This window comes from Colias eurytheme, chromosome 1 (genome assembly GCF_061535395.1).
Source record: "Colias eurytheme isolate Ceu_HAF_F1 chromosome 1, ilColEury1 Martin Lab GWU primary, whole genome shotgun sequence".
Classification (NCBI taxonomy): Eukaryota; Metazoa; Arthropoda; class Insecta; order Lepidoptera; family Pieridae; genus Colias; species Colias eurytheme.
The window spans coordinates 6,891,964-6,909,963 of NC_142980.1; the positions used below are offsets into that span (position 1 = coordinate 6,891,964).

At 31.8% G+C, this 18,000-nt stretch overlaps 2 protein-coding genes and 1 long non-coding RNA gene across 3 annotated transcripts in view; 1 reads left to right on the forward strand and 2 right to left on the reverse strand.

Moving 5' to 3' along the window:
- Positions 1-18,000, reverse strand: part of DIP2 (disco-interacting protein 2) — a 304,666-nt gene that overhangs the window by 139,785 nt on the left and 146,881 nt on the right. The gene's annotated exons all lie outside the window — the stretch shown is intronic.
- Positions 1-18,000, reverse strand: part of Dhc1 (dynein axonemal heavy chain 1) — an 88,386-nt gene that overhangs the window by 24,309 nt on the left and 46,077 nt on the right. The gene's annotated exons all lie outside the window — the stretch shown is intronic.
- Positions 654-2,273, forward strand: LOC149911064 (uncharacterized). The gene is made up of 2 exons (XR_016456786.1): positions 654-1,186; positions 1,677-2,273. It is a non-coding gene; the product is annotated as an uncharacterized LOC149911064 (long non-coding RNA).

Genomic DNA, 18,000 nt, shown 5'->3' on the forward strand with positions numbered 1-18,000 from the left:
AATTTGCAATATAAAGCCAATTTAATTTAATAAAGCAAATTTGAATATGTAGAAAATAGTGTACAAATACTTTTTAAAACATTCCATAAAATAAACTTAATTATACAATGTTATTGCATATTTGCACAATAAAATTAATTTGGTAGTTATTTGAAAATACAATTAATTATATTATACACTAGCGGTCCGCCCCGGCTTCGCCCGTGGTACATATTTACGTTTTCTCTACATAAAAACCATCCTCGTACTTCAAGGAATATAATAAAAAAAGAATTATAGAAATCGGTTCAGCCGTTCTCGAGTTATGCGCTTACCAACACATTTTGCGATTCATTTTTATATATAAGATTTCCGTTCCATATAGCACACTCCATTCGCACACTCACTCTTTTCTTATTTCCAGTTCTTAAAAACTTAAAAAATCCTGTTTTTTCAAGTTTTAAAAAATAAAATAATATTCACTTATAATACCAAAAACTTGACGACTTTATTTGTTTGCAGGGAACCTTGAGGGAAATGCCAGATAATTTTGAAGCTCGTGTGGTATTCGGGAGATTATTTTTCCGTCCCAAATGTCGGCCAATAATTTCACAATTGAATTGAACCTGTCAGTTTGACGTCAACGACCAGAGAAAATTTTCAAAAAATTATCAGTATAATACATGGAACTATAGTCATACTGGAACCCAAACTCCTAAGAATAAATAAAAAACTGATAGAATGACCGCAAGTAACCCCTGTTTACCCCATAGGGTAGCCAGCGTGATTGTAAATTTTTCCCCTATTGACGTGCATTAAAAAATCGACTGTCAGTAATAATAGTCTATATGACATAAATCATTAATAAAATCCGCTAAAAAAATGAAATTTAAACGAGATTCATGCAGGTTTGCTTTTCCATTGAAATAACAAAGGTTTACAACTTTTAAAATGGACTGCTTATCGAACACGCTCATAATTTTTTTCCCATATTTTGAAATATGTTATGAAAATCGTTGCGCGGCAGCCCCAATTCTAGGTGTCAAATAATGTTTACTGCAAAATGGCGGATGTTTATGTTCATTTCGTGAGTTTGTTCTTGTATTTTGGAATTATTCTGAGCCAAAATTAATAGAAATGGTTGTAAATATATTGTGCGCGGTTGCAAAAGTGAATGGCATCCAGGATGTGATATTATATTTCATTCGTAAGTACAAAAAACCATGCATAAACTACGCTTCATGTAAAATTGTAGTTTAGTAATATTTCTACTTTAATTGTTGTTAAATCTGGAATAATAGATCGAAGTTGTGATTATAATGTTAATTTTGATTAGGTTTTTTTCCATTTAACATCGTTATTTGCTTATTATTAAATGTTTCATGATTGTAATAAATATTAGACTAGGGTGTCCATACTTTATAAAATTGTGTACATATATTTCGGTATGGTATTTTATATGAGGAGAAGTCTTTCTCCACTTGAGTTAGTTCAATTGGCGTGAAAGTTAATGGTATAAAAACGTTGTTTACTACTTTTATATAATGATATATTGTAAAATCAAAAACTCAAAGTACATACATATATGGTACCTACTGAAATAGAAGCACAAGACAACAGCACAAATTTTGTGTTATCTGTATCTAAATGACATTTTTTTTTTATATTTTGCAAATAATCTTCTTTTCTCTTTACAGGTTTCCGTCCAATCTAGCGGAACGTAATACATGGCTAAATATAGTAGAATTAAAAATATCCTGTTTTGAAAAAGTGAAGATATGCAACATTCATTTTAAACCCGCACTTGGCCAGTGTGGTGGATGTGGCTGTAACCTCATAGGAGGCCATGTCCCAGCAGTGGGAACGTAATATATACGTTACGGGAAATAAAATGTATGGGAGGGTTTAAAGTTACATTTTTAGATATTTCTTGTTATATTTAAAAAAGTTATTATTGTTATTTTACTCATTAGGTAAAGTATCATATCAGTATCATATCGATATCAGTTTAAAGTTTTTTGATACCTACAATAGTTACGGAATAATCACCTGTGCACACTTAACGATTACACCCTGAATATATTATATTTTGTTTTTTATTGTATGATAGGGAAGCGCTAGACCACGATCTCATATTTCAAGTACTCTTAAAACTATTTAAATACTTAAGGGTATGGAATGATAAAAATATTTTCAGTGAACCGATTTCGTTACTTTTTATTGTTATTATCTTATAATTTGCAAATTTGTAAAGGCAGTTGGCATTGTAATGATAAATAAATATTATAAAAACACATTGATATTTTACTTCATTAATTCCTCAAATGACTGGACGTAACGCCAAATTATACAGCAAAATGTTGTCATAATTTATAGCGGTCCTGTGTTCTGAAGATGCAAGACGGAAGACGCAAACATGAAAAAACGCTGAAAGGAACATTACAATTTTCCAATGTTAAATACTTGAACATCTATTTTTTATCTATTTGCAAAAATTCTACAGTAACTATATTAGAATAATAAATGCAATTACGTAATTTATTTCCGCCGTAAATCATCAACCATCAATCAATCAATAAATATAAAACTCTCCCGTTACTTAGTGACTGACAGACAACGCACAGCCTAAAATCACTGGACCTAAAGACATGAAATTTGGCACACTCTGTATATCTAGAGTATCCTAAAGGTGCACTTAGAAAGGCTATTCCGAAATCCCCACGGGATAAATGGGATTTTATGTTTTATGACTTCAACGAGGACGAAGTCGCGGGCAAAATCTAGTATTATAGTAAAATTTTAATACGAATAAAATTGATGTATCCGTTATTTTTTTTTTTCCTTAATATCCTGAATTTTTTACATTTATACTCACCCCACGGAAATATAGACATACTATATATATTATGACTCACCGTAACTAGAAAGAGACGGAGGGGAAACGATAAGATTCAAGGTCAAATTTTTTGACTTTACTTTTTCTTAGGGAGTGTGGGTTCCATACGTAGTATATATAGTTCCATGGTATAATACCATGTAGGTTGTACCACGTGACGTCGAATGGTGCAATTCTATTGGTCGATATTTGGGTCGGAAAAATAATCATCATAATTTAAAATAAGTTAAATCCACAATTTAGGAATTTTCTCTACTATTTTATTTGTAGCGGCAGTTTCTACCATACTAAAATGATTTTAGAATGTCTGCGGATAGAATGTATATCCGCACGTGGACCGGGATATTATGAATAGCAACAAGTGTAGTTTTTACTGCGTTTGCGCTAAAATAAACGAAAGAGAGCAAACGTTGTGTTCCAGGTAGGCAGTACTTAATAACTCATAACCTTGTAGACCGCCTATAGAGAAATACTCTCTTAATAAAATTATATTCATAGGAACCGAAATTTACTTCAAATTAAAAGAAAATATGTAAAGTACAACTTAATAAAATACAAAACAGATTTCAGTACAAAATAAAATAAATCATTATCGCAAACTGATTATAAACATCACCATGACCATGTTGCAGAAAATTTTCATGAATTTCTTACACAATTGAATCACAAATATCCATACGTACTTACTACAAATATAAAACAGGAATCGTTAGTGATAACAGTCAAATTTCAAATGAAATTGATATAAGACAAACAAGCTCATTATAATAACAGTACACTACAATTCTAAATTTAATATGGATTTCTTCATTTCCTTGCTCACCCTCTCAAGTCGGGGTATAAAAATAGGTACCTATGTAATAAAACAAATATTGCTAAAAATCGAAAATGACTGGAAAGTTTGTGTAAAAGTAATGTAAATAATAAAAAAATAATAATAAAGGCGTAGGGATGTGACGACCCCATCGCCCCCGGATGGCATATCTACGATAGATATCCCAGCCGTGCAGTCAGTCACCCCGCAGGGCACCTTGTGGCGAGGTGTCGGGGAGTAGCGACCCCGCGGGAACCGAGCGCTCCCGGGGGAGGTCCCTGTCCTCACCTCTGGACTGTCCCAGTGGCAGTTCGGAGTGAACAATGACGAGGTTCAGGATCCCCCACCTCTGGCTTGCCTTTGTTGGCCGTCCAGAGTGGAGCCGCCAGAGCTATATGCTCGGGGGTGGAAGTGTCTAATGGCGTAATAGCGGGGAAACCCGCTCCGGGCCCGCGGGCCCGCGATGGTGAAACCGGTGCCGCACCTCTCTACACCCCTAGCCGTTCAGCTGATGTTGCCCCCTTGTTGCCATTATCGGTAACCTTTTTGGGAGCCCATCGACCGAACTGGCGAGTCACCGTCTGCCATATTTTTCAATTTTTAATATTGAAAAGGCAGACGTCCATAGTCCCCATAGACCCAACCTACCGATCCACCGAACACCTCCTTTCCATAGCCTAGATTCGTAATTCCCATATTTTGCAATAATCCTACATTGGCCGCGGACTGCCCAGGGCTGTATCTCTATAGTGCAGTCATGGGCAGGCTGCGGCTGGTGTCCCAAAACACATTAAAATTCTCTAAAGGGCCTCTGCGTGTTGGACCTATGTCCCCACGTAAGCCTCCCAAAGGACCGGGTACCTTCCTTCTGGTGATACCCGTGTATTATGGAGAGAAATAAATAATAATAAAAAAATCCACGGGGCATTTAGTTATTAACTATTAGTCAATAATTAAATAAATGATTGTCTTTGACATAAATAATTATTATTAATTAAACCTTCATTATTATTGAAGTGAAATAAATAAAAAAAGAATCAGCAAAATTAAAAAAAATATATACGGTACATATAAATTTATTATCATAAAATTATTAATTTTAGGATATTTTAAATCCCATTTTATAATTGGGACGACTCGCACTGCACCTCTATAAAATTGATAAGGAACGACTGCGGATACTTTTACCCGCACGTGTACCAGGACATTATGGATTAGAAAAGGTTAAGCCATTAAAGCGCTTGCGCTAAAATAAACGAGAAGGTGCTAATGTTCTATTTAGGTTCTAGGTAGGCGGAGCTTTCGCTCTTTGCAGACAGTCTAGACAGCAATATAGGCTTTTCAGTTGTAAAGTACAACTTGAAAAGTTGCAAATAATTTTCAGTTCAGAATATTTATTACATTACAGCAGCATATAAACATTGAAAGTGTGAAAATGTCTTTAAGGTTGTAAAAAGATAAATAAATCAATACTTTTTTCCTAAGAGGTATATCTGAGATATAAAGAATGATTCAAGCTACACCGTGCCGGGGACGAGCAGGGCAGGAGCCGGGAAACAAATGAAACAATATCCACCAACATTTCTACGCCGTGCCCCAGCCGGTGTAGCGTCATAATATGAATACTTTCCACATTGATAGCTAATCAAAGAAAACAACAGAAAAAACAGAACAAAGTGTACTCCTCTCTGCTGTCATGAGTCATGTGGACTCCCCAGTAGGAATATTTCCACAAGTTTATTGTGATTCTGTATCAAAAATTTCTCTCATTTTAAAATAATTAAATTTCATGCATATGCTGGTTCCTTTAAATTTATTAGTTCGTTTTAAAGATCCCTTATCCATTCGGCACATTTTCATGAAAACAGAGTTCTGAAACATTTCATGGTATTTTTTAACGTTTATTTATTCATTTGGAGAAAAGTTCTGTTTCATGGGGACGAAACTTTCAATCTTCATTAAAATATTCATTAGGAATAATTTTATTATTACAATTAATATTACGTAGGTACCTACTATTTGTTTCAAACAATAATAATTATTGATAATAATTATTTATAATTGTGATTATTCATATTGACTTGCTTGTATGGCTTCCGTACGGCATACGTGCGTAAATTTATTTTTGCGGATAGTTCAAAACTTTAAAAGCATTTTTGAATGGTTCCTTAGCAAATTAATTTAAGTAACATTAAAAATTAATAAATATTAATTTTTCCTTATTTTTAAATATTTGGGTTCTCAATTTTCATCATACTTTTTTTTCATCGATTTTAGAACGTCTGCGGATAGGAAATTATACCCGCACGAGTACCAGGATATTATGGAATTCAAAAGGTCAAACTATTAAAGCGCTTGCGCTAAAATAAACGAGAGAGAGCTGAAGTTCTGTTTCAGGTTGGCGGAGTTTTTGATCATTGAACACCGCCTAGATAGCAATATATATATATATATATATTTGTCTCTTTTATTACAAGTCGGAACTTTTAACGAGGAATCTAATTAAGAAGATTAGATTAGATAGCAATGTCTGGACATCTGAAAACTGCAATCAGTTTCGCTGGTGCAGTTCGCAGTTCACGCTGGTGTATAAGGCATTCAGTAAATTATAGGAGAATGTATATTTGATACGAATTGAAATACTAGGACAGAACAACACAACAAAAAAAATCTATAAACAATAAAAAATATACAAGAAATAACTGACCGTCTTCTTTGTAGATAAATTTAAACTATACCTCTACTCTGTACGCCATACGCTTAACCTTTAAGAAAATTGATGAACTTTGTTTATTAATAAATAATTTTTAATTTCATTTTCATTTTTTCAAATAAAGTCCCAGTGGACTGTGAAAACTGTATGTTCGAGTACAATTTTACATTACATAATTTAAATACATATTATTTAAAGCAGGTACTCATTAACTCAATCCGAATAATATAAGAAGGCCGGACGGGTAACAAGAGGCCCCTTTTTTAAAAAATAGGAGGAAAGAAAATCATTATTAAGAATACATTTTTATCAAATATATTATTCAAGAATAATAAATATATTTTATCTCTATGGATATTAACTATATTAGGTTGAGTATTTTTGTTTATCTCCAACATGATATTTTACAGATGTAGATTCCAATGCATGATAATTAAAATTCATACAATATAAAACACCAAAGATTTTAGATAAATAAATAATTATTATTTAATTTTATAAAAAAAATCCTTTATAATATTAAACAACTAAACGTGATTTACTAACGTTTACCGTGCGGTAAACTTGCGGATAAAATGTTCCAATGAGAGTTCCAAATTTCATGTTTTTGACGTTTCACTAATAAAATATCATTTATAAAATTAATAATAAATTAATATTCATTTTTTAATTAATTTTTCCTTTCTTATTAATATTGTAGCAATTTCTACACACTTGGTACAAACAAAATATTAGGTTATATTAAACGACTGCGGATACAAAATTATACCCGCATCTCTACTAAGACATCATGAATCGGAAAAGTTCTAACAATTACCGCGCATGCGCTAAAATGAACGAGAGGGTGCTAAAGTTCCGTTTCAGCACGTTTCAGGTAGGCGGAGCTTTTGATGTTCGTAGACCACCGAGACAGGAATATATTTGTCTCTTCTTTCTATTGTTAGTAACCCAAGTTCTTACTAACTAAAATAATATTTAACAATTTATAAATAACGAGTAAAATATATTTCCTTTTTGGCATAGAATTTTTTAGTTGCACTATTTTTCTTAAATTTTAGATTTATGATTGTGGAAGTAGTAAACTTCCACAATCATAAATCTAAAATTTAATTGAAATAAAAATTACTGTAATTTGAATGAAAGAATTATACGAATATTTGGTAATTTTTAAACAATTTCCTTTCCTACCGTGCACTTGCGTGTAAGAAATGGCTGTGGATGGTTGAAAATAAAAACAGACAAAACTCACAAATCGTAATATTTTTTATGTTAAATGAATAGAAAAAAAAAAACAAAATAAATATTGGTAAGACAAACGACATGATTACGACGCCGCGCACTGCGGCGCCTTTCCTAATAAAATGGGGTAAGTACTAGAATGTCTGCGAATAGAAACTTATAGCCGCACGTATACCAGGACGTTATGATTATTAGTAAAGGTCTAGACTATTACAATTTACAGCGCTTGCGCTAAAATAAACGAGAGGGTGCTAAAGTTCTGTTTCGTAGGCGGAGCTTTTGATGTTGATGTTCGTAGCATTTCCGTAGCACATTCGTAGATCGAAGATTCTACGTTGTTTAAAGAAAATAGATAAAGGACATCACAAAAGATCTTAGTTTTTTGTAATTATCGTTAAATTAATTCATAGTCCCGTCTTGAAAACAAACAAAATAATGATGCGATTTGAATTATACATTGGAAATCATTTTTTATCTTCTCGTCTCATAAACGATTTTGACTATTATCGAATTGAAATACATTTTATTTAAATTTGCGAAGTTTTAATTTTAATTGAAAAAAAGTTACATAAAGTACAACGTCAAATGCATAATAAATGAAAGATAAATAAAGTCGTACTAATTTAAACACCATTTCAGAAAATAAAGAAATATTTGCTATTGGATTAAAACCTAGTGGAATGTGTAAACCGTTCATATAAGTTTTACACTACACAGAGATAGTGCCGATTACTTAGTTAAATATTTAGAAATTGCGTCACACAGTCAACATGCTCTATATGCCGTGCTCATTACGCGCCGAGAAACACAAGTACACGAGGAAACTAAACAATTATAATATTAAAAATATATTTTATATAACATCCAAGAAAAATATTTCATAATACAATAATTGATCAACTTAATGAATTTAATATTTTAAGTTTATTTATCACCTTAACTGTATCAGTTTAATTTGATTGATGTTTGTTTGAAAAAAAAGAACACTAAAAATGTAAAAATGGATAAAAAAATCTATACCTAATTGGAAACAATTTTGTATCACAGTAAAGTAGGATCATTGAACTTGCTAACCATTTATGGAACAAATTACTAACAACAACAATGAAGTAATCTGAGGGTATCCTAATGTATATCTATATATATATGTATGTATATGTATGTATATGTATATGTATGTATATGTATCTATATTATATGTATGTATATGTATATGTATGTATGTGTATGTATATGTATCTATGTTTCAATTTATGTATTAACATTAATATGAATATGGTTACAAATAATAATAGTTAATTTAACTTGTAAGTAATTAAATTATTTTATTCAAAACAAAACAAATAATAATAATTAATATCCTAAGCTTGAAATATATTTTATTTTAATCGATAAAAATTTAAGCAAAATTATTACAAATGAATTTAATTTATTGATAAATAAAAAAAAATAAAATTAACAATTTCACAATCGATAAAATAAATATAAAAATGAGTTATTTCAAAAAGTCTGCGAATAGAAAATTTTATCCGCACCTGTACCAGGATATTATCAATCGCAAAAGGTAACACAGGACTTTCACTAATGGGCTCTCTTCAATGGGTATGTAATGGGTAGCGTGGGGCGAGCAGAGGCAATCACGATAGAGTCAGAATAATTTTAACTACGAGTAGAAATTAAAGCACCTTATAAAGCACATACCTTTTTAAAATATCTAAAAATGTAAATAATAAAAAAAAGCTTTATTGTATAAAATTAATATGAAATATTTTATCTTTCTTTTAAATTGATATGATTGTCGTCATTTATTTATTTATTATTCTATTATATTTGCCAGATATAATTTTAAGCTGATAAGCAATAAACAGTTAATAAAATATCTCATTCAATAAAATTCATATATTTTAATTGCAAATAGGACAGTTAGTTCTATGAAAAATTCATGATTTATAAACGAATTTCAGCTATCAACATTTTAAAAGTATTAAAATGAAATTAACTTGGGTATTTTTTTTTAATCAAAAACTATTCTCGAAAAATTTTTGTTAGTGCATGCATTTGTTTTAGAACGTCTGCGGAAAGAATTTACACCCGCACGTAGACCAGGGCATCATGGATTGAAAAGTGATTGAAAAAGGTCTAGGTTTTACAGCGCCTGCGTTAAAAGAAGCGAGACGTCGAGCGTAGACCGCTCTACGCAGATCTTTTCTTATGATGTAGTAGACCCACGTAGAGCAGTCTACACTCGACGGTAATATTTGGTCTCTTTTGCACATTCAAACGCTCAAAGAATCCATACTAATATTATAAATGCGAAAGTAACTCTGTCTGTCTGTCTGTCTGTTACTCAATCACGCCTTAAGAAGGCGTATAAAGCCAGAAAATTCTACGATTAAGCCCCGCACATTACGCGCCATGCCGCGCGCCCTCACAATACCCTCATACACCCGGCTCATCCAACGTACGTAAAGTTCATCGCACGCTAAATTATACACAATATTCTTCGCTCGTTCAACGCGTATTTTCGGTAGTTAGTAGGTATGTTGTCTAAAATAATTGTATAAAACAGTGAAGTTGAAATCATCACAAATTATGTAATATGTCTTTTTATTATTATTTGTTTATAATTATTAATGATAATCTATACATATTATAAAACAATAAAAAAAGTAAAAACTGTCTGTATGTAATATATAAAAAAAAACAATATTAGGGAAACAGTATAGAGCACGAATCCGTAAAAAAAGTCTGTCGAAATAGCGAGTATAGATACTATTTTTAAATAAACATACGCAGTCGACGACACACATTCCTCCAGAACTTTATTTTGATTAATTTGGTTATAGTCCATTGAATGAGTCCCTCCAAGGGGGGGTCTAGAGTGCGTGAGTTAGTAACGTAAGATGTTTCTTCGGAAACATGTCAAGAGTCCCTAGGTAATAAACATACTAAAACCCCGGGCCACTAGGAGGAGCCCCGGAGTGGGGGGAGGGGGGAAATGGGTCCATTTTTTTCATTTTTCGCTTAAATCTCAAAAACGGTACATGTTAGAGAAAAACTTTCAAGGAAAAATTGAAAGGCCATAAAATTATCTACAAGTTGTACCTGAATCATTTTTTCCTATATCCTACCGTTTCTGAGTTATACGCAGTAAAACATGATTTTGGCTCAAACAATTTCAACATCAATCGATCAAAAAATATTTCTTTCTTCCAAAAAACTCAAATGTGCAACTTGTGACCAGTACTGATAGATTGCTCTTAATTAGGTCTATAATTGGTAAAATAAACACATTCCTCCATGGAAGCCTTTAGGAGGAATCGATTGTCAAAATATTATATTAGGGCAGTTTGAGTTACTGAACTTGATCTTTTTATTTTTTTCTTCCAAAAAGCTCAAAAGTGCAACTTGTGACTGGTACAGATAGATTGCTCATAATTAGGTCTATCATTGATAAAAATACCAGATTCCACCATGGAGGCGTTTACGGGGAATTGAATTTTATTAGGGTAGTTAGTTAAAAAGTTCATGTATCGTAACTACCCTAATAAAATTCAATACCTCCTAAAGGCCTCCATGGTGGAATCTGGTATTTTTATCAATGATAGACCCAATTATGAGCAATCTATCTGTACCGGTCACAAGTTGCACTTATGAGTTTTTTGGAAGAAAAAAATAAAAAGATCAAGTTCAGTAACTCAAACTACCATAATATAATATTTTGACAATCGATTCCTCCTAAAGGCTTCCATGGAGGAATGTGTTTATTTTACCAATTATAGACCTAATTAAGAGCAATCTATCAGTACCGGTCACAAGTAGCACTTTTGAGTTTTTTGGAAGAAAGAAATATTTTTTGATCGATTGATGTGGAAATTGTTTGAGCCAAAATCATGTTTTACTGCGTATAACTCAGAAACGGTAGGATATAGGAAAAAATGATTCAGGTACAACTTGTAGATAATTTTATGGCCTTTCAACTTTTCCTTGAAAGTTTTTCTCTAACATGTACCGTTTTTGAGATTTAAGCGAAAAATGAAAAAATGGACCCATTTTCCCCCTCCCCCCACTCCGGGGCTCCTCCTAGTGGCCCGGGGTTTTAGTATGTTTATTACCTAGGGACTCTTGACATGTTTCCGAAGAAACATCTTACGTTACTAACTCACGCACTCTAGAACTTTTTATTCAATGGACTATTAGATTGTACGACATTTTTCGACTCAGCAATTATTCTAAAAATAAAAATAAAAATTATCCTTTATAAAATATTACAAAGTTCTTCGAAATTTACGTATTATTTTATCGACAGCTGGTAACTTTAGCAGGTACCTTTCTGGAGTATTTTTTTCTGCGTGGCAATAGTCAGTAGACACAGGTTGAGAGTGAGGGTCCACATTTTCCAAATTTAAAATTGTTCTGTGAAATTAGTAAATTACTTTCAAACAGGGTCAATTTGATTGATTGCATTTGCAAGGCGACCGTAGGAATTAGGTACCTACATAACTAAGTATAAAAAGTGTCTTTGTAAATTGTAGGCAAGGCAGTGTGTTGCACTATGAATGTAGGTATCTATAAATATCGTCGCATGAATACTCAACTCGCGGAAACGAATTTACAGAATTTACACAAATAATAATATCCAAACTCGCCTGGATAAACTTTCTCAAATGAATCTATAGTTTAGGTGGTCTGTTGCGGTTCTGCATCAGGTGTTTCAGTTTTCAAAATAAATTATTATTTTATATTTCCCGGATAATATAATAGTACCTACACAACAAAATAACTTTCATTCAAATCCGTCCAGTAGTTCCGGAGATTAGCGTGTACAAACAAACAGACAAACACAGACAGTTTTTTTTATTTACGGGATAAAACTCATCCTATGACCTTTCTCAGGTCTCAAGCTATATCTGCACCAAAATTAGAGCCCAGACATACCTACATACAGACACACATACAAAAATTCTAAAAACTATATTTATGTATAGATATGTACTACATATTACTATGTAATACAGATTATGAATATATTATATATATACATATACATATGTATATTATAAAAAAAATACCTATTCAATGTAAGTACAATTTTGACTTTCGTACGAATTTGTTATACCTATGTATAGATGTTATGTATGATTATCTAATACAGATTGTAAATATAATATATAATATGTACTATTCACAACCGGTTTACATATTATTGATATTATTATTTACTGGAGCGAACATAGGATCTGCCTATAGTAATAATAATAATATAAATCTTTCTTGACTTGATTGATTGCACCGCGACTGTAAGAATTAGGTACCACTATGAATTTTATTTACCTAACTAAACTTTCTCAAATAGGTAAATCAAGACTTATCTTTTTATATTATAATTATTATTTATTAATATTATAACAATACTATTATATTATACATTATATACATTATTACCTTCGACATTTAGTTATCTTTTCAATTTGAATCTTCTTTAGTTCTCGTTTCTTAAGTCTTTTCATTTTGTTGTTTACCATTTTCAACAAATCAATATTCGGCGTAATTATAAAACACGGCGCAGCAATTTTAGCGTGGTCTACTCGTCTCAACGGAGCGATAGCGTCTGATGTATGAAATAGAATTATGTTTTTAGCTCCCGGAACGTGCGATGGAAGATGATTTCTTGCGTAATTAAAAATATAGTAAGCGCCAAAAGTGTTTTATCGTGATTAAACCAAAACTAAAAGTAATTACACAAAATGCTCTGACAAATATATTGCAAATGTTTTAATATAATTGTTTATGAAAAAAAAATCATAATAAGTATTACCATGTCCAGTAAAAAACGTAAAAGTGTGAAATTTAGAGGTAACTTCGTGAATTTTTTCTATCGAGTCAATTTCAATATTTTATGTTTTTGATCTGACAATATAATCGAAAATATCATCAAGTTTTACATATATTTTATTTTTTATATTTGGTCTTGAATATTACACGTATCAACTAAAAGTTGGTTGGTGATTTGACTTTATACGCGCCCTTAACTACTGAACCAATTTGCATAGAGATATTTTGATACCCGAGAAATGGTTACAATAGTATAACAATTAGTTACATACGCAGTGCGGTCTACACAATTTACAAAGCCATTGAAACTCAAAAATTGTAGAGTGAGCCGAGTGCCCTGAGAGTTTCCTTGTTTTTCTTCTCCGTAGATACTGCTTTCCGAATCGGTGGTAAATGTTAAAAATATGTACTTAATGACGTTTCAAAAGTGCTTCTAGAAGAAGTCTAATTGAATAAATAAATGTTTGATTTTGAGTTTTATAATCATGTAGTTTATAATAGACGTGTTTTCAATACCGACATTTCTGTTCAGTTGTTTAAACGGCCATATCAAACGAGAAACATAACCTAATAGGATTAAATTTGTTAAAATTTGTTGATTAATAAATTCCTTTTTAAGTTTTAAATCTGTCGAAAATAAATGAACGAAGACAGAACAAGCATAAAATCCTCGAAATATAATAACATAATAATAACTGGAGAGTGTTGTATTTGAACTCTACAATACTCTCCAGTTATTTGCTCCTCAGAAAATAACCTCACACTCATTTTGAGGTAGATAAGTCTTTCTTTCTTCGTTTGTTTTTTCTTTATTTTTGTCCACGTTCACACCACGCTAGTACCTACGGTTCCTATGCGGCATACTTGCTGGTACTTTCTTAAGAAATACATAAAAATCTTATAAAAATTTATTCATTATACTTCTCCATTTATCTATGATTATTTTATTACTAATACACTGAAATAAAAAAAATAATACTCGTAGTAACGAAAACATTCGTTTTTTTTAATTTATTTCCTTTTTTTATATGAAAATCCGCAATTTGTTTTTCTTTCATCATTTTATTGAACGTCTGCGGATGGGAGTTTATACCCGCACCTGTACCAGGACATTATGAATCTTAAAAGGTCCTAATATATTACAGCGCATGCGTTAGAATAAACGAGATGGCACTCAAGTTTCATTTCAGGTGGTTGGAGCTTTTGATTGTACACCAAATTGAAACTAATGAGCGAGCGCGCACGAGCAACTTTGTCTCCGCAACTATTTTGTCTCTCCCATCAATTTGTATGGGGAGTTGCGTCGCTACGTGCGCGCACTTTCATACTAGCCCATGGGTGAAGAGACAAAATAGTTGCGGAGACAAAGTTGCTCGTGCGCGCTCGCTCTTAAATTTCTATTATAGAACTAAACTCCGAAAATAAGTTCCGATTCTAGGAGACGAAATTTATTATGATCTCCAGCACGCAATGACAAAAAGAAAAATGATGGTCAGAACGCTGATACCGGATACCTTAAGATACTGTAATATAAAATATAAACAGTATCTTAAGATAAAATATTATAGTATCTTCACCGTGTGTGACGCGCTTAACGCTTTTTCGATCAGGTCACGTGTCCTGACGCGAGTTTAAGATTTTATACCCATTACAGAAAAAGTGCTCAACACCGCTAAAGAAGTTTTCACTTCAAAAATGTGTGCGTGTACTAGTGTACACACGTAAGAAGTGAAACTTCTTTATAACCTTATTTTTCAAAAATAATTTACTATATGCAACTTTACAGAAATACGTCGAATCACGCGTGGTGGGGCAAAATGGCGCGTAACGAAAAAATGTTGCACTAAATTTTTTTCCAACCCCGATAAAGAAGTTTCACTTCAAAAAAAAAATTACAAACTGTTCGCCCCGATTCCGTTTGAGTTGTCATTTGTTTTTGTTTTTCATAATTTTATCAAACGATTTTATTATATAGTTTTTAAAACCTTATAAGGATAAATAATGAAATGAAATCCAACTCACTTTTTTATCGATATAAGATTGTACCTAATTTTTATCTTGTCTATTTTTATTTTATCTTCTTTTTATTTTGTCTTGCTAGCTTTACCTAGTTCGGTTTCCATACGGAACACTTGCGTGTACTTATTATCTGCTAAGTTTTAAAACTCCAAATTCCTAATGTTTTCCAGGTTTTGTTAATTTTGATAATTTCATCAACATTTAAAATTATTGCATACGTATTATTTTTTTTTTTATTTTATAAATAAATCCGCATTTATATTGTGGTGCGGCAAAATCCCGTGATTGCAGGGTCTGCGGATGGGAGTTTAAACCCGCACATGTACCAGGACATTATAAAAAGTAAAAGGTCTAGCTATTAGAGCGCTTGCGCTAAAATAAACGAGAGTGCTAAAGTTCTGTTTCAGGTAGGCGGAGCTTTAATTGATCTTTGTACGCGGTGAAACGAAGTTTTTATACTAGCTTAATGTTTAAAGTTATTTCATTGAAATATTAATAGGAAATCACTTCAATTATAAATAATTATCTTAAATAAAGTATTATTATCTACTATTTATTGTGAAACAATTGACTTCCTAGTACCTACAGTTACTGGCCGGGGCACACTTGCGTGTTTTGCAGATAGTTAAAAACTCCATATCCTAATTTGTTTCCATGCTTTTTTAGTTAAATTAAATTTAGCAAAATTAAAAAAATATATGGAGGTATATCCTAGTCTATTTTTATTTATTACTTTTTCACAATTTCCCATAAAAAGTGATTGCCGCAAGTCTGCAGATGAAAATTTACTATGATTGTCGAACAATAACAGAGCTTGCGCTAAAAAATACGAAAGGGTGGGTTCTATTTCAGTCAGATGTTTTGATCTCAGATCTTAGTACACCGATGTCCGAACATGTGTCCGAAAGGAAGTCTAAGTTTTTATGTAAGTTTTAAGTTAGTTTAAAGTTCTGTTTCAGTCGTTAGGGTAACAAAGTTTTTTATCTTCGTTGCAATTTTCATGATAAAAGTAATTTCTATTATAAAAAATAATGCTTTTAGAAATGTAGTACGGTTTCCGTCCGGAAACACTTGTGTTATTTTTATGCGGATAGTTTAAAATTACAAATTCCTAAACTTATTTCATGCTTCATGAATAAAACCGTTGCAGCAAAATAAAAATAAAATATTTAAAAATCAGTATTTTAAATTTATTAGTTTTTAGTTATTAATTTCTCAATATTTATTTTATTTGGGCAAGGAAACAAACTTTTCATAAAAAATGATTTCCGAACGTCTGCGGATGGAAATTTATACCCGCACCTATACCAGGACGTTATGAATCTTAAAATGTCTAACAATTAAAGCGCTTGCGCTAAAATAAACGGGAGGATGATGTTTCTGCTTCAGGTAGGCGGAGCTTTTGATGCTTGTACACCGAACGGACACGGAAGTTTTCATATTGTAGATTAAAGTTAGTTTAAAGTTCGTTTCATTAAAGCGAAACTTTAGATCTTCATAAAAAATAAGGTACTATAAAGGTATGTACTATAATCTTATATATAAAAATGAATCGCAAAATGTGTTGGTAAGCGCATAACTCGAGAACGGCTGAACCGATTTCGATAATTCTTTTTTTATTATATTCCTTGAAGTACGAGGATGGTTTTTATGTAGAGAAAACGTAAATATGTACCACGGGCGAAGCCGGGGCGGACCGCTAGTTTAAAATAATTATTTAATTACAAATATACCTACTTACCTACTTTATATTTCAAATAATAATTATAATTTTTGTATTTCTTGTAAGGTTTCCGTAAGACACACTTCCATATTTTATGCGGATATTTTATAACTAGCTTCCGCCCGCGACTCCGTCCGCGCGGATGTCGGTCTTCTCGTGGATGGTTTATTTCTCCATTTTGAGTAACTCTGACAATAACATCTTATAAATATCTATTGGACTCAAATACGGCTAGGCCTATTATAATAATACCCAACGTGTGTTCGCTGTTCTACAGAACAACGTCTATGGATAAAACTGAAAAATGAAGATTATTTTTTTTCTTCGTATTTTTTCAGGATAAAAAGTATCCTATTTTACGCCCAGGATAATAAGGTATAATTATACCAAGTTTCATCGAAATCGAACCGTTAGTTTTCCCGTGATGTCTTCACATACAGACAGACAGACAGACAGACAGACAAAAATTTTTTTGATCACATATTTGGGTTTGGTATCGATCCAGTAACACCCCCTGCTATTTATTTTTTCAATATTTTCAATGTACAGAATTGACTCTTCTACAGATTTATTATATATATAGATTCCAAATTCCCATTTTTTGTATTTAATTATTTTTTATTTATAATTATAGAAAAAATATAAAAATATAGATTTTTAAAAATTTCTACTTTTATGTTATTTTTTAATTCGTATTTTTTTGCATTTTAGTTATTTCTTTCCCTCTCACCTCAGAAAACGTTTGCGGATAGAAAATAATAGCCGCACCTGTACGAGGACGT